This window comes from Dermacentor andersoni, chromosome 11, assembly GCF_023375885.2.
Source record: "Dermacentor andersoni chromosome 11, qqDerAnde1_hic_scaffold, whole genome shotgun sequence".
In the NCBI taxonomy this organism is placed as follows: Eukaryota; Metazoa; Arthropoda; class Arachnida; order Ixodida; family Ixodidae; genus Dermacentor; species Dermacentor andersoni.
In genome coordinates this window covers 83,005,322-83,012,807 of record NC_092824.1, presented here as the reverse complement: position 1 = coordinate 83,012,807, position 7,486 = coordinate 83,005,322, and positions in this window count along the sequence as shown.

Below are 7,486 nucleotides of genomic sequence, written 5' to 3'. Positions count from 1 at the left end.
AATGTATTGTTAATTTGTAGCGAGAACAAAGCTTTTAATAAGCAAGAAAATTGAAAATTGGAGTGGCGCTACGCATTTTGGGCTGTGTTACATCTCGTCTGACCTGACCACTGGCTAATTCACAAAAAAGCGGCAGAGCGGGAGATCGTGTGGGGATTACGTCAACTTGTCCGTTTTGGCACGGCGATCCAAATTGAGCTGCAACAGGGTGGTGGCAATTTATTCTGCAATGAAGTCATGTGTATTGGCCCTCAGAAAATGGTGATAGAGTTCGAGGTGAATAATCTATATCGATATAACTCGGCTTAATATTTTCCTTTGGCAACTTGAAAGTGAATATTTTATTTTATAAGCTTGTTGTAGACTATTACATCAATATTGCACCATTATGCTGTGGTTTAGAGTTTTGTAAAAGGCATTAAACAATAATAATAGTGCTGGAAACCAATAACATGGGGTTGTTTGATGCTTTCGTTTTGCCATGCGTGTTTCATTCAGTCGCTTACACAGCGAGTCTTAGTTACTGCGTTTCAGTTGTCGCGTGAGAATGCACTCGCAATATCGGATAGCATATGCTTCTCGAATGTCGCCATTCTTTCCAGATCGACGAGCCTGTCGATTGGTTTGTAGGTGCACTGGAGGATTATCGTGGTACTTTCTAGAATTTGCATTGTCACCACAAGAATATCTCGAAAATTCAGTGAAGCAACTATAAATGTGGCCAGGTGCGAGCACTGGCATTTGACGACCACTGAGTGCAGTTGCTGTTATAGCCAGTGTCGAGTTGTTTTGCTTTACTTTCTATGTGGGAATAAGTTTACCCAACAAACTTAAGTCTTCACCACTGCTCGCCTGTCAACTGTCAACAAGAGTGTTGTCATTGATGCGCCAAAACTTGATGCAGTCATGTTTCGTTCCACACTCATAGAAAGTGTTATCTGTGAAGCTTCTCAAAAACGCAGACGTCTGCAAGTTGTGAAAACCAGACTTTTCATGTGGCACATTGATCAACGGCTCTTTGCTAAACTTTACCGAGATTTCTTTCAATACGGTCTCCTGTGGCGTGGTATCCTCGATTTGGTGTTAGGTCCACAAAGCTCTCAGGTTTAAAGGCAGTAATAAGAAGGTAAGCATTGGCATGGTGACATTAAGCAAGGGATATCAGAAGCTGTGTGCTGCATAGGTAGAGAAGAACCAAATTGATGTCGAATAAAAGTTGATACATCGCTGCAGGAATGTGCAATCATGTGCTTATTAGACAGCAAGGAGCTAAAATTAAAACATATGATGACTTTTGCAAGCGTGGACTTTTGGCCTTGTTGGTACATCTTTTCTTGTGCGTAGTGTAGAAATTTAAGAAAACAATGTACAGGACAGCACTTATGCATGTCCCCTCTACTGTCCATTGTGTTTTTCTGCTACTAAACACCAGACCTACTACTACTACTACTACACCTACTACTAGCTGCAGCGGTGGCGTAGAGGTAGAACACCCGCCTCGCGTGCAAGAGGTCCGTGGTTCGAATCCCGGTGCCGCGCAATTTTCCACCGGATTAAAAAAAAAAAAAAAAAAAAATCCGCGTGTTGATAAAATTGCATACACAGGCCTGGAGTGTGGCCTGATGCCGGTGACCAGAACCGGTAACACACTCCCTCACCAGAGCAGGATTGGCCACCCTGGTGCAGTACTTGGCCACAACCTCCTATATGAACACAACAATCAAACCCCGGCCCTCAGTCCCCAGCAGCTGCGAAGCAACTGACCACGGCGGCGGTCAGACCTGCGACGCTGCAGAGGGTGCTAAGAATCCCTGGCTCCGGACAGGCCGCCATTGGAATATGAACCTGGCAACGTTTAACGCAAGAACATTATCTAGTGAGGCGAGTCTAGCAGTGCTATTGGAAGAATTAGAGGGCAGTAAATGGGATATAATAGGGCTCAGTGAAGTTAGGAGGCCAAAAGAAGCATATACAGTGTTAAGGAGCGGGCACGTCCTGTGCTACCGGGGCTTAGCGGAGAGACGAGAACTAGGAGTCGGATTCCTGATTAATAAGAATATAGCTGGTAACATACAGGAATTCTATAGCATTAACGAGAGGGTGGCATGTCTTGTTGTGAAACTTAATAAGAGGTACAAAATGAAGGTTGTACAGGTCTACGCCCCTACATCCAGTCATGATGACCAGGAAGTCGAAAGCTTCTACGAAGACGTGGAATCGGCGATGGGTAGAGTGAAAACAAAATACACTATACTGATGGGCGATTTCAATGCCAAGGTAGGCAAGAAGCATGCTGGAGACAAGGCAGTGGGGGAATATGGCATAGGCACTAGGAATAGCAGGGGGGAGGTATTAGTAGAGTTTGCAGAACAGAATAATATGAGGATAATGAATACCTTCTTCCGCAAGCGGAATAACCGAAAGTGGACATGGAGGAGCCCGAACGGCGAGACTAGAAATGAAATAGATTTCATACTCTGCGCTAACCCTGGCATCATACAAGATGTGGACGTGCTCGGTAAGGTGCGCTGCAGTGACCACAGGATGGTAAGAACTCGAATTAGCCTAGACCTGAGGAGGGAACGGAGGAAACTGGTACATAAGAAGCCGATCAATGAGTTAGCGCTAAGAGGGAAAATAGAGGAATTCCAGATCAAGCTACAGAACAGGTATTCGGCTTTAAGTCACGAAGAGGATCTTAGTGTTGAAGCAATGAACGACAATCTTGTGGGCATCATTAAGGAGTGTGCAATAGAAGTCGGTGGTAACTCCGTTAGACAGGATACCAGTAAGCTATCGCAGGAGACGAAAGATCTGATCAAGAAACGCCAATGTATGAAAGCCTCTAACCCTACAGCTAGAATAGAACTGGCAGAACTTTCGAAGTTAATCAACAAGCGTAAGACAGCTGACATAAGGAAGTATAACATGGATAGAATTGAACAAGCTCTCAGGAACGGAGGAAGCCTAAAAGCAGTGAAGAAGAAACTAGGAATTGGCAAGAATCAGATGTATGCGTTAAGAGACAAAGCCGGCAATATCATTACTAATATGGATGAGATAGTTCAAGTGGCTGAGGAGTTCTATAGAGATTTATACAGTACGAGTGGCACCCACGATGATAATGGAAGAGAGAATAATCTAGAGGAATTCGATATCCCAGAAGTAACGCCGGAAGAAGTAAAGAAAGCCTTGGGAGCTATACAAAGGGGGAAGGCAGCTGGGGAGGATCAGGTAACAGCAGATTTGCTGAAGGATGGTGGGCAGATTGTTCTAGAAAAACTGGCCAGCCTCTATACGCAATGCCTCAAGACCTCGAGCGTACCGGAATCTTGGAAGAACGCTAACATAATCCTAATCCATAAGAAAGGCGACGCCAAAGACTTGAAAAATTATAGACCGATCAGCTTACTGTCCGTTGCCTACAAAGTATTTACTAAGGTAATTGCAAATAGAATCCGGAACACCTTAGACTTCCGTCAACCAAAGGACCAGGCAGGATTCCGTAAAGGCTACTCAACAATAGATCATATTCACACTATCAATCAGGTGATAGAGAAATGTGCGGAATATAACCAACCATTATATATAGCTTTCATTGATTACGAGAAAGCGTTTGATTCAGTCGAAACCTCAGCAGTCATGGAGGCATTGCGGAATCAGGGTGTAGACGAGCCGTATGTAAAAATACTGAAATATATCTATAGCGGCTCCACAGCCACTGTACTCCTCCATAAAGAAAGCAACAAAATCCCAATAAAGAAAGGCGTCAGGCAGGGAGATACGATCTCTCCAATGCTATTCACAGCGTGTTTACAGGAGGTATTCAGAGACCTGGATTGGGAAGAATTGGGGATAAGAGTAAATGGAGAATACCTTAGTAACTTGCGCTTCGCTGATGATATTGCCTTGCTTAGTAACTCAGGGGACCAACTGCAATGCATGCTCACTGATCTGGAGAGGCAGAGCAGAAGGGTGGGACTAAAAATGAATCTGCAGAAAAGTAAAGTAATGTTTAACAGTCTCGGAAGGGAACAGCAGTTTACGATAGGTAGCGAGGCACTGGAAGTGGTAAGAGAATACATCTACTTAGGACAGGTAGTGACTGCTGATCCAGATCATGAGAGTGAAATAATCAGAAGAATAAGAATGGGCTGGGGTGCGTTTGGCAGGCATTCGCAGATCATGAACAGCAGGTTGCCATTATCCCTCAAGAGAAAAGTGTATAACAGCTGTGTCTTACCAGTGCTCACGTACGGGGCAGAAACCTGGAGGCTTACGAAAAGGGTTCTACTTAAATTGAGGACGACGCAACGAGCTATGGAAAGAAAAATGATAGGTGTAACGTTAAGGGATAAGAAAAGAGCAGATTGGGTGAGGGAACAAACGCGCGTTAATGACATCTTAGTTGAAATCAAGAAAAAGAAATGGGCATGGGCAGGACATGTAATGAGGAGGGAAGATAACCGATGGTCATTAAGGGTTACGGACTGGATTCCGAGGGAAGGGAAGCGTAGCAGGGGGCGACAGAAAGTTAGGTGGGCAGATGAGATTAGGAAGTTCGGAGGGTCAACATGGCCACAATTCGTACATGACTGGGGTAGTTGGAGAAGTATGGGAGAGGCCTTTGCCCTGCAGTGGGCGTAATCAGGCTGATGATGATGATGATGAAACACCAGAATAAATATATAATGACATTAAAGTTGTGCTCTGATTAATGGTTTTCTGGGAGTGGATTTCGAAGTCTCGCAACTCTTGTCCTATGATAGACAGAGCAGTTAGGTTGGTCTTCATAATTTCTTCGATCATGTAAAAGTCGTTAATACCCTGTATAGTAAAATTCGAGGAAATCATTCGGACAAAATTTTTCGGTAAGTAAAGCAAAAGAAAAGGCATAGAACCAAAAGATTAGAACCAAATGACACGAAAATAGACCTAATATTCAAAGTAAGCATATAAACTTGGACATTTCTACTAGTCTTTCAGCATAACTTGAAGGGTAAAGATTCTTAATGCAATGGCACATGTCACCATATAACATTGCAAATAAATTCTGTGGAAGACCGCAAGGTGAGGAAGGTTCATGGAATGCGCATTGTCATCCACTCGACTGGATAGCATGAGGCTACAGAGGAAAGCCATATGGTTTTCCCAGAAAGAAAGCTTCGCAACTGAAGAAACATTTGTTCTGATCTGGTGATTGAACCTGGGACCAACAGCCTTTCTGGGTTAGCTCGCATGCTAGAGCGACTGCCCTTGAAAGGTGTTAGACCTGAGGTTGATTGCTGTATCAGGGCAAATTTTTCTTCAGCTACGAAGCCTTCTTTCTTAGAAACTCAGAAACCTACATTGGTTTCCTCTGTAGTTTCGTGCTACAGTTCGGTGGATAATAATTTTCCCCCTCGTGCTACCCCATAGTCCCAAAGAGGAATTTACTTATAATCATCAATGAAAAGTTTAGTCAAAACAGTGTGGCGGGCCCTGGCATTAAGAGAGCCATATGAAAGACTGCAGTCATACGCACGAAATTGGCATTCAAAATGGCGCTTCATTTTCAATGCCAGCCTCCAGTGTGCATCAAGAAGACTTGGCTCAAGGAAGGGAGCATGTATAGAGAGTGTACTGCTTCGCATATATATGTGTACCGCTTCGTGGAATAAAACAATTGTTGGAAGTTAGCGCTGTGTCCGCGTCTTGCCCTGTCTCTCGTCCCTTTTCGTGCACTAAAAACCTCAGTTATGTATAGAGTGCTTGGCATGCAAGCATCTTCGTTTGGGGCGGCATAGGCTAGATAAGTCATGTTTATGAAGCCAAGCTGAGAGAAGGCGTCAAGCAATTCTGATAATATGTAGTGTAATTAATATCTCCGGCACGTCATTTGTGATGTTCATCAGGGTGCTCTTCCTGTGTCCTTCCTATTTTAGTGTTGCTGTAGTCTTCTGCACTGATTCTAAGAATGTGATTTGTGATTGGCTAATATTCTTACATCATTGGTTGATTCAAGAAGTACTAATAAGCATAAGCATAGAACCCAAGAAGCACGGTGCAAGAAATGAAGATAAATATTTTAATATTTTTTTGGAAGGAAACGAGATGTGTAAAATCATCTTCACTGTTCGTTTTAATGACGTGCGAAACTTCTGTTCCAACCGCTCTCCTAGATTTATGCAAATGAATAGTTGATTTGTAAAGATGTTGCTGTGCTGGAATGCTTGCATATCAGCAGTGGTTATGATTGAACTAAGATTTGAATTTAGATTTCCGAGTGTTTCAGGGCTTTTCGGTAACGTGAGATAATTCATGTCCTGGTTATAATTTCTTTATTTGTGTTAATATTTTTAGGCTACACGCTGCAGTGGTTTGAAGAGTATTTGCCTTCCTGTTCAGTATTGCTGCTGTCACTAATTGCAATCAACCAAATTTCCTGCATTTTCTTGGAAAGTCTACCAATCACTGAATGCGGTAGACTGCTGCTGCTACTGCTGAGCCGTGCTGTTGTGCAGGACAACATTGACATTGCAGTTAAACAGTTATCAGAGCTGTCCTTCCATCACAGCTACACTAAAGCATCCAGAGTCAGAACAAGTGGATCTACATACTACTGTTGTGCAGCTTCGCACAGCTTGAGAATAGTTGCAGGTATTCTGTTGAAGCCGTTCCTATCAGCAGCCTTACATTTCTCTCTGCCTACTGGTACACCTATTCTGTTCAACTTGTATAAAAACATAGAATTAAGTTTGAGAGAACAAGAAATCACGTCAAAATCAAAAAGCAAGCCAAGTTTGGCTAGTTGATACACGTTCATGAATATAAGAATGCAGATCCAACATACACTTGGAATATATGTGAAGCGGTTAATAAAACTGTTGTGTTTGCCCGTTTCGTTCCTGCGTCATCGGTGAAAACTGGTGCACGCACATGCTCTCGCACACTGATGCTACGAAATGCAGTACAAGCAGCGATCAAGTCAAAGAGCTGGTTGGCACTGGCTCGGAGAAAGTGTACGTGTGATTGTGGCCTAATGGTTAGAGCATTGGGCTGCTCTTCTGGAAGACCGATGTTCGATTCCCACCATCAGGTACCTAATTCAATTATGTCTGTAAAACATGAGCTATTCAGCAAGGCAGCAGAACCCACCAGGCGTGGTCAGAAAAGTTCCGGATGGGTTGCAAAGAAAGCTTCGCTGCAGAAAAACGAGCCTGGAAAATGTATGAGGACAAAGAAAACAACAGGATAAAGTGCTGTCCTCGTCTTGCTGTACATTTCTTAAGCTTGGTCTTTTTCCTATTGATGATTGAAACTGAATTGCGTAGTCTTAAAGAGCTGCTCTTGCGACATCATTATTGAGGCTGAGGCTTCTATGTGCCAACACTTTGAGACAGTGTGTTCAACAATTCTAAGCACTCTTTTGTCACATGATTCTCTCTAGCTGCAAAAAAAAAAGAAGAAAAAGATTGCTTCTTAATGGTCCCTCAACAGGCCCTAC